We start from the raw sequence: 10,823 nt of genomic DNA, 5'->3' as shown, positions 1-10,823 counted from the left end.
ATAATTATGCACAGTAATAGTCACCTGCACACACAGATATCCCCCTAAAATAGCTAAAACTAAAAACAAACTAAAAACTACTTCCAAAAACATTCAGCTTTGATATTAATGAGTTTTTTGGGTTCATTGAGAACATGGTTGTTGCTCAGTAATAAAATTATTCCTCAAAAATACAACTTGCCTAATAATTCTGCACTCCCTGTATGTGTTAATTCTCTGGTCTCAGCATTTAGTGCAGCTTGGAGGCGTGAAGGAGATGATTTATCAAAGCCACAGTAATCTTCGCATGACGACACAAATCCATGAATAATTCCTTCCAGATTAATGAATAACATCATACAATTTAAAAATTGTGACGTAAAAAAAAGGAAGAAAACTAGATTTTACATGTGAACCATAGATAAAGAGTTTAGGAACACTGGACTTAAGCATTTAAACAAAGAGAATCAAACGGCTGCCTTTAGAATATAATTCAGGAGGAGTTATAATCATGGTCTCAATCTGGTGTGTAAAACAAAATTATTGACAGAAACATGATCACTGTTATTACATCTCAGAAAGATCTCATTTCTCAGAAGAGTAATAGATTACATCTTCACAGTATCTGATCAACTAGCTGCTGTGGTTTTGAGTTTTGAGTTTTTCTTAGACAGAAATAAAAAATGTTTGATTTAATGCTGATAAATGAATACTGAGAATTTAGAAGGAAATGTTTTCATCTCAGAACCTGATTAAAACTGTCACACTAATCTTTATGCTTTTTTGAAACTCAGCAAACATGAAACTAAGTGCTGTTTTGATTGCTCTCATTTTTATGTGATGTGTAAAAAATTCAGAGCAAAGTGTTTTGTTCCTCAGTGGTCACTTGGTAGCCTCACAGTAACGTGTTTACTTCAGGAGCTCCAGTTTCTCCAGCCAGCAAATACATTTCAGGAAGAGGGAATGCTTCATGCACCAACAATAACATCATCACACAGCCACGTCCATTTATACCAAATAAGGAAGCACTAAGATTTTATCAAATGATCAATCTAACCTGCTGAAATTATGAAAGCAGAACCAAACTGTCAGATTTTGAGCCACCATGTAATACCATCTGCAAAGCACCTGATTGGATGTGACATCATTATTCAGGATAACCTACTGACCTATTGCCAATCAAGTAAAAGCATCCTGACTGATAGATGAACTATCAGTCATGGATTGGCACCGATGCGAGAGAAAAAGTGAGCTAAAACCACTGAAATCAGCGTGGTTGCAGACAGAAAGATAACGAAGACATGCTGCTAGGAAATGAAAGACACAGACAAAAAAAACCAAAAACGTAGTGTGTGTGGTGTAACTGCCTCAGTACTCATGGACATAAATTCTGTCTGTATTCTTTTTACAGTCATTGCGAAACATCACTTTAACACTAGAGATGGACCGATCCGATATTACGTATCGGTATCGGTCCAATACTGACGTAAATTACTGGATCGGATATCGGCGAGAAATAAAAAATGTAATCCGATCCATTAAATATCAAAAAAGCACCTCACAAAACTTGCGACATGGCGTAACTCGGCTCATAACCGTAGCACGTCGGAGCAGTATGCATCAGGTGATAGAACGGCTGTGTGTATTTGTAGCCTCACTACCAAACCAGCATTTCATCTCCGAGGAAGTTATCCCAGAGAGAAGTAAAGCAAGTGTGTAAGTTCATCTCTGAATGTTTGTAAAGCATTCTCATGTTAAGCTTAACAACCATATATGGAGCGACTGCCTCTCCCTCTCCTGCTGCTACTTCAATCATTAAACTGATCAATGATCAGCTGATCAGCTTTTCTGTTGCGAGTCCGTCTCTCTTCTTTGTTTTTGGCCCACTTTGCACCAGAAAGAGGAAACCAGCGGCTGAACAACAGCAGCACGCTTAAGCTTGATAAGCTGTTGTTAGAATGTATTTAATATTACTTTCTACACCAGGATCCTTTTTTACGCAGCTGACGGCTGGTAACTGTGCAGGGGCGGATCTAGCAAAGTTTAGCCAGAGGGGCCGATATGGCATGAACAGGGAAAAGGGGGCACAAAGACATACTTTTCTTTCTTATTCTCATTTAAAATGTCTAGCTTTTAATAAATAATTATCTGAATCTTACACCCAAAGTTTTAATCTGATTTAAAATGTATAGAAGTCCATTACTGTATAAAGTAACTATTAAGTCTAATATACCCTAGTAAGCTATAGTACTTTTTCCTTTGGGAAGGTACCATCTGTGCAGTCTGCAATTCTGTAGAAGAAAGATGTTCAATCTACTTAATTATTCTTGAAAAATAATTTATTTCTGTGCATTTTTTTTCACACTGCATCAAATTAAAGTTGATTACATTGATTAAGCATCATCAGGTGGAGGGTGGAGGGGTGGTTCCCTATTTTCTTTTGCTGGGAGTTTGCAACCCTATTAGTTAGGTTGCTTAATATTTCTACTAAGTACTCTTTAAAATACCAGAATAGGGAGGATGGAGTAGGTTTAAGTTTATTAGATTGATCAGTGTTGCTGAACTATGAAATATTTTGGGCGCAGTGTATTTTTTACACACAGGTATAACAGAATAGCTTTAGTGTTGTTGTTTATTTAAACTTGAGTATGAACTTATACAAAATGCAGCAAGATATTAAAAAAACAGTTTTATTGATTAAAAAACACACTATATCGGATTCATATAGGTATCGGCAGATATCCAAATTTATGATATCGGTATTGGTATCGGACATAAAAAAGTGGTATCGTGCCATCTCTATTTAACACTAGTACAATTTACAGTAAATATTAGTAACTACAAACTAATTTTAAAGATTCTGCTGTTGGAATTTAGTAATCTAATACAAACATACCTTATTATTATTATATATCTCACAACTACCTCCTAATGACATTTATGTCTTGTTTTATACTTTATTCCACACAGTTATGTATTGCAGAGTAGTTTTAGAAATAGATGGAAGGAGGGTAAGGCGTGGTTTCCATGGTGATGGGTGAAGTGACATCTCCACATAAGGCAGTAGTTCCCAAACTTTTTTTGCTGGGCCCCCCTTTGTTTTACAAGAGAAATGTCCCTCCCCCCCCCCAACATCCCAGCTCAACAACTCCTTTTCCCACTGCTATCAGACTCCTGAACAGCTGACCGACCTCAACTGCAGTTTGCACATCAGGACACTTTGCACACTAAATTCATTTTACACATTATGCTCCTTTGTACATCCATCTATATCGACATCTGCATACCTCACTTGCCTTCACTTACTTATTTTTGTACTTATTTATTTATCTTTCATTATTAGTACTTATTTTTTATCTTTATTTAACTTGTTCCTTTAACCCTTACCTAACTTGAAGAATTTCATTGCACAGAGAAATGTTATTCCTTCTGTACATATACACATAAACGCTTTGAATCTTTGATTCTCTGCTCTTTGTTTGTTAGCGGGTTTCTGCTGAGAACACACTAAGACTTGTTTCATCTCTGATGTGTCGTGTTGGTTAAAGACTCCAAAGCAATAACAAAATCTCCAACATCCAGCTCAGAGGCTTTTAAACAAAGTGTGCAGATAGAGGTTCGTTCTCCTCGCATCACATCAGGCTATCAGTCTGTGTGGGCCTCTTCATCAGGCTGTGCTGCAGGTCGGTACCAACATCATGAAACGTTCCTCACACATCTGCCACTGTTTGATCCTCTTTAATAGGTGAAGTGTGACTGTGTTGTGATGTTTAGTCACACGTAGTGTTCATGTGAACAGGCTCACAGTCAAACTAAAAGCACACCGTAGATGGAAGCGAGGAAATCCACTGTGATGAATGAATGTTTTACTTCTACACCTGAAGAAGAAACGTGTGGTTGTGTTTAAAGATCAACCAGAGTTATTTTTCTGTGAAACTTAAAGTTGGTCTGATGTGTTCAGACTAGATCAGGGCCTCAGTTCAAGAAGCTTCCTCGGACTAAGACATTTAGAGTTGTGACATTTTCTAAGAATTATCTTCAACATTAAGACTAAATCCTGCAAACATCAAAGTTCTTCACAAACCATTTTCATCTTTAAAAGAGGAAACTGAGAATGTGAAGGCAATTTTATGAAGCTGAACAGTTTCTTTTTCAGAGGAAAAACTAATGTTCACATCTCCTCCACAGCTGTAGCTGTAATAAACATTTCTCCTCGGAGGAAATTGTTTGAAATTAAAATGGTTGTAATGTTGAAGCTGTGAGCTAAAATAAATCCAGTCTACTGTGTGGGAAAGATGCAGTTTGTTCATCAGCTCATTTCTGCAGAGAGAGGTCATGTCAGATAACATCAGTCCATCTCATCCTTCTACAGCTCATAATACATCAAGTTCTCCTGGAACATATGCTCTTATTGTGAAAATCTGCCTCATTAAAGGTTTTTCATTGAAATCATTCAAGACCCACTGTCATGGTCAGAGATTACTGTTTTTTTCCGATTACTTTTTTCCAATTACTTTTTTCAAGTAATGAGTAAAGTAAGGGATTACTATTGCAAAAAAGGTAATTAGATTACTGTTACTTTCCCGAAAGCACGCTGCATTACTAAAACTGTGATTTTTTTTTTTGTGAGTGTCTCATGACAAGGACGTAAGCGAGTGTGACGTTCGTGACAACAGCTGTCTGCAGATCAACAATGGATAATATATCGAGTGGGGGAGAGAGTATGAGCGTGCAGCGTTTAAAGCGTGGAAGTACTGACCTTATTTTGAGTTTGATTCCGTAAAAAGTGACAAAAACATTAGTGTCCGTTGTGCGTGGGAAGAAAACTTCTTTTTACAGCGAAAAAACCCCTAAACTTCCGAGCAAGCACTGAGTACGCTACCAGGGAATGGGAAATTCACAGAGAAACACACGGATTCTTCCACTGACCTGACGGCTGCGGCACACCTGCACCAGGGCAAACCTCTGCCTACCCCAGTCCTGCTAAACAGGTGGAAATAGAGCAACAGGACCGCTGATTACTTTTTTCAAGTAATTTGACCAACACTGGTCATGGTCCAGTGGTTTGAGTTTCCTGTGCTTTTGTCATTTCTACTTGGTTATGTTATGGATTATTCTATAATACCTGTATTGTTCTTTTCAGTATTGTTTATTAGATTTCCCCTTGTGTCTTTGCCCTTTGTGTGTCTGTGTTTGGTGTGAGTTCTTGCTCCGTGTTTCCCCTCATGTTTTATTCTGTTATGTTCATCTGTTTCACAGCTTGTGCTCCCCCGTGTTCCCTCTCTCCCACCAGTGTCCGCCTTGTGTGTGTTATATTCTGTTTGCTCTTCGTTATATCATCTATGTAATTTATGCCAGCCGTGCTTCCAGGTGAGTCCTCTTTGTCCTGTATCCCTCTGTGTATATATGTCAGCGTCTCCCTCAGTCTCGTGTTGTGGTCTCCCTCATGCTGTGTGTCTCCCCATGTGTTTTCCAGTATAGTTTTGTATTGTTTTGCCATTCAGCAATAAAGCTGTGTTGCTTTGAGTTTGAGTCTGCATTTGGGTCCTTTTCTGCCGGCACACAGCCGCTACATGCCGCTACACCCACAGTGGGCCCACAGACTGTGAAGCCTTTGATTTATTATTTATTGCTGCAGTCAGTGGAACACTAGAACAATGAAGAAGAGACGTGTTTATATATCTAAATGAATCTGTAAAATGAGATCCAAACAAATCAAGAAGAGCAGTTATTCACTGTAGTGAGGCAGGCAGTCAAAGTTAACATTTAACCTGTGTTACTGTTTCCTGTATTTGGCTTTAAATCATTTGATGTCTGATGACATGAAATAATGCCAAGGTACATGAGCTCTATGTTCACAGATGGAAAAATGAAGCATATCAAGAAGAGAACACTGTCCCTACTGTGAAACATGAGGGAGGCTTGGTTAAGTTCTGGGGCTTTGTTGCATCTCACACAGGGTGTCTGAAATCTGTGCAGGGTAGTCGCAGGTCATGTGTCTTACAACAGGACAATGACCCAAAACACCAACACGTTCTCACTCCCAACTCGTCAAATGTGTGACGCATGGTCAGGCTCCTTCTGCTTCACTTATCGACGCGCAGGGTACCCCCCTCGCGTCGAGAATTGACGTGCAGGGTCCTCCTATTGAATACTATAGAGCTCCCTAAACGTTGTTTATTGACGACAAGAGATTGCCACGGAAGAGCCTGTTGTCCGTATATTTATATATTTCCGAAATCACATTGTAGTGACGTGTACTGAACACAATATATTATATAATGTAAACAACTACCTGAGAAACATCAGATACAGCAGATAAATTAATTATAGGCCATTACTTTTGTATCGTTTATTGTATTTATGGAGGGAGAGGTGTATGCTGGGTAATGGCACAGCTAGCGACCGGGTGACCCGCTTCGGATGTTCAGTCCATCAGGCGTTATTAGCAGAAATCAGTCCCATAGATGTGGGCCATCTCCACCTGCTAGATTGTTCAGAAGGTTGTTATCATCCATCCAGATGGAGGATCAGTAACAGGAGCGTGGGAAGACTCCAGAATCCACTCTGGCTGGAATCCGGTGGATACAGCAGTGTTACAGGTAAGACCATTTAACCGGACAGCATTTATAGAATGACTATTAAAAGTCAGCGAGTGTCAATAATGTTAATGTGGTTATGTTAGTAATACAGCGAGTGCTAATATAACAGCTTTAAGATGCATTTGTAGATATTATTACGTGTTTTACCGTCTTTATGGTGCTAGCTTAAAGTTACGGTGTAAACGTTAGCTTATATTGTAGTAAAGCTGTTACTGTTTAAACGATGTTGGGACAGAAATATTAGCTTCTGTCATGACTGATGAAGTTACTAGTTAATAAAGTTTCCAGTAAAGTGATTAATCGCAGCCACAGATTGACAGTAAATATCCCGATTAGCTTCAATGCATCTGTAATAAATATGTGCAAGTTTCAGTGCTTCGTTTAAACTGTATGATACTTATACTGACCCAGGGTCAGTGTAAAATACAATCCTAGCTGTGTGAACAAAGCCTGGCTCCTTTAATCCTGCATGACAAACCTCAGGATGCAGGTTATTATTACTCTTTCCTGCTGGCACACCTGTCACACCTGAGAGTCAGCTAGAAACTTACAGTGACGTGGACATCATGCAAAAACTGCCAGACTCTGTAATACTGTAAATGATCAGTGACTCAGGTTAACACTAAACTTTAAACAGTCCCTCTGTGTCTCTGTGTGTGCTGAACATCTAGGATTGAGTCAGGCTGCATTGACTGTGGGACTTTTCTCTGTTAAAAGCAGGTTGAAGACGGCTCAGAAACATTTGAAGATTAAAATTTAGCGTTATGGCTGCTGGTGGTGTGTAAAGCTTCTACTCAGCTGTATTTTTGTTACTAATTTATGTTTGTTGTTGTTTAACACAGATTTCAGAAGAGCGAAGATGAGCACTGTTGCTTAATCCTTAATAGTTTAAGTGGATTGGAAATAAAAAAAATTCCAGATTTTTCTTCCACAGAAGTTTCATTTGTCAGTGTGAAGAGGGAGCTGCAGTGAGGACACAGCCTGGTCACTGAGGTCAGAGGTCAGAATCTGAAACAGCTCAGGTTTATATTCTAGGGGTTATAAAAAAAATTGAAATGTAGTTATAAAGAAACCTTTAAATAATATTTTAATTAATAGTCATAATTATGATTATTATTAGAAATATCAAACATTTAAGTGGATTTTCTGTTACACGTATTGTCTTAGCCCTGCGATAAACTGGCAGCCTGTCTTTGTCCTGTATCAGCTGGGATAGGCTTCATCCTCCCGCGACCTTGAATTGGATCCATGAATTGTATTGAATTGTATTCCAATTATGTAATCTCATCATTTACAAACTCAAGGTATCCAATCAAAATGTAAGTAATAATGATAAAAATGGGAAAGCAGAAATAAGTGTGACATGAATGTAAATGTGTGAGCTGACATAGAGGACAGCTACATGTAGTCTGAAAAACCTTTGTTGTCAAGTTTGCAGGTCTATCACGAGACATTCTTACATAGAAGAGAGTGTTAAAGTCTCTAACTCAGTGAAGCATTATTGGTCACGTCTGTTTGGATAAATATAGTAAACTGATGTTTGTCCATTTATTGACATATTTTCTTAAGTGCTTATCCAGTTCAGGATCACAGTGGAGCTGCAGCTGGATGTGTTCAGTAAAGAAACCTTACAAAAGTTAACATAAACCTGCATCTCTGTACGTTGTTGTCCACAGGATGAGAAAATCAAACTGGAAGACTGTGGAACATGTTAATAAATGTTTGTGTGTATGCCTGTGTCTTTCACAGGAGGCGCTAAAAGGTTTCCCTAATAGTTCCTGGTGAATCAAAGCAGAACCATAAAGGTTGCTGGACTGCATGATGGCCTTACCCCTGAGCAGTCATCCTGTTAAAGGAGGAACCAGTTAGAAGCTGTTTTCAAAGTAGCTGAGCAGATTTCATCTCAAGTAAGCGATTAACTGTTTGTTTGTTTGTTTGTTCTGCCACTTAAAGAACATTTAAGGATGTCTTTTGAGTGTCCAGTTGAATTAATTCTACTGGCTCTCATGGTCATTTGTGATTATGGACATATTTTTCATGTTCATCCAGCTATTTAGTAAATTCTATCTATTTAGTAAGATCTGTCAGCTATAAAATGTAATATAAATATAAAAATATCTAAATATCTCCTGCCCTTTATATTTTAATGATGTAAGACCAGACGTCTGTTATCGTGTTACATTAGCATTCCTCACATATGAATGAGATGCTGTACAGTACAATCCTACTGACACAGCAGAGGGATAACGACGGCTATTCAACATCGTTGCACGACACATTCGAGCTGCATGATGCAGACAAAGTGACTAAATCATCTTTTTGTGGTTTATTGTCTTCAAACCAGCAGACAAAGCCGATGGCAGAAGATGTTTGGAGAAGAACTTCAGGCCGTGGACTGAAAAGGTATTTTTTTCTTGTTATCAAAAGACATTTGGAGTGACGGCTTCTACAACTGTGCTGATGTGAAGCTTACAGCCTAAGAAATCACAGTGTTGATATTCAGCACAAAGAGAAAAGCTCACTAGTTTGAATTTATTTACAAACATAGTTTTTATAAATTCTGACTGTAAACAGCTTTTACAGCTTTGATATTGTTTGACACTCGATGTCAGGTGATGGTATTTAATTTAAAGGTTTCTGTGTCCCAATGAGCCATTTACACTGACCAGTGTCAGTTGAACTGTAACACATTCATTGTTTAGATCCAACATTTCTAAGAGAAATAACTGAATGTAAAAAATGGCAGCCCTCAGGCCAGGTTTAATTGATAGAGATATATGCATGCATTATGAAATTTATGTATCCCAGATAATTGTTATTCATCTAGTCCTGGCAGACCCACCCCTTCCTCCCAAGTTAACTGCAACCCAAAAGAACTAGTGGGGGTATTTACACACTCACAACCAGTGTGGGGTAAAAAGAGCCATCAAAAACCTGTCAGCCTGCACAGATACAGATGTGCTAAAAGCTATAAGAGTTAGAAGCTCTGCTTATGGAGAAACCTTCTAAGCCTAACAGGGGACAGGTACTCCTGCCCAAATAACATGATATAACCCCACATACAGCCCAGCCATAAAGTGAACCAAGTCATTTGGTTAAAGACAGCATGGGACCAAATGCATGTAACCAGCCTGCACCAACCTGACATTTCTTCTCCTGAATTAAATGGATGGATGGATGAAAGTTAAATGACTACAAACCTAAAGCCGCTAGTTCCCACACTGGAGTTCCCTGACACTGTGTTAACTGTACTGAGCTTGTATCAACAGTTGTAACAGGCTAAGCTACCTGAGAGACTGCATTGAACGATTGTTTCTATCTTAATGGTTTCAGCTCAGATGTTCTGCTTTTTCCTTTCAGTAGATCAAAGCAGCTCGTGCTCTGTCTGCTTCCATTCTGATGGCAAGAAGAAGAAGAAGGAGAAGAATGCTTCAGCGAAGTGGCGTTCATGGTCTCAGTGGACAGTCATGGTCACACACTGCATGTGGTTTTAAAAGCAACATTGTTCACCACAACAATGGAGATGTGTAATATTAGTGCAGCTACGGTTTGTTCTTGAACATCAGTTCTGTTTTCTACTTTGATCACTTAGACCAAAAAAAGTGTTGTTTTCAGATTCTTTCTTTTAAATCTATAAAGCACCTGTTCATTTTTTATTACAATTAGTTTCACATAAATGTTAGTGTTTCCTTTATGATCTTTTAATGCTTACACTACACTGTACACGTCTACATTAGAGACATTTCTGTTACCTATGTATGAGACTGGGCTGCTTGACTACAATTTGGAAATGGATGCAAAATCACACGGATCGTGCTATTGTTTGTTTTTTAATGTGATGGACTGAACACAGGAGGTATCTGACTAAGCAAAGATTAATCTGAGCCCATTTCTACCTGTCTCTACTGTTTCAACTGTAACTGTCAGGATATATATTTATTCCAGCTCTCATAGGGCAAAGGAATGACTCAGACTTGTCAAATGTTCTTTGATTTGATACACAATATGAAGTTCACAATTTTCTTACAAATAAAACTATAATGACAAACATGAACAGCTGTGCCTATTTCTGAGACATGAGTTTTTTGAACGTGTTCATATTTAACAGTGTGCATTTGTATGCTGAAACTGTAATGGTGAACCTGAGGTGATGGTCAACAGAAGGCAAATATATATAAATATAAAACAATATTGAAGTAATGTCTTTACCCTGTGCAGCGTGTGGACGCTGTGCACACAATC

General features: G+C 38.4%; 1 long non-coding RNA gene across 3 annotated transcripts; it reads left to right on the top strand.

The window, feature by feature from the left end:
- The first annotated feature begins 8,336 nt into the window (after positions 1-8,336).
- LOC120437429 lies at positions 8,337-10,620 on the top strand. 3 transcript variants are annotated; one of them, XR_005611121.1, is made up of 3 exons: positions 8,337-8,488; positions 8,929-8,984; positions 9,942-10,620. It is a non-coding gene; the product is annotated as an uncharacterized LOC120437429 (long non-coding RNA). The 3 variants fall into 3 exon arrangements; XR_005611119.1 differs by having other exon boundaries at positions 8,926-8,984; positions 9,945-10,620; XR_005611120.1 differs by having other exon boundaries at positions 8,926-8,984.
- The last annotated feature ends 203 nt before the right edge of the window (positions 10,621-10,823 follow it).

The sequence above is a fragment of the Oreochromis aureus genome, linkage group 3 (assembly GCF_013358895.1).
Source record: "Oreochromis aureus strain Israel breed Guangdong linkage group 3, ZZ_aureus, whole genome shotgun sequence".
Taxonomy (NCBI): Eukaryota; Metazoa; Chordata; class Actinopteri; order Cichliformes; family Cichlidae; genus Oreochromis; species Oreochromis aureus.
Note: the sequence above shows the minus strand (reverse complement) of the source record. Positions and strands in the feature narration are given on the sequence as shown.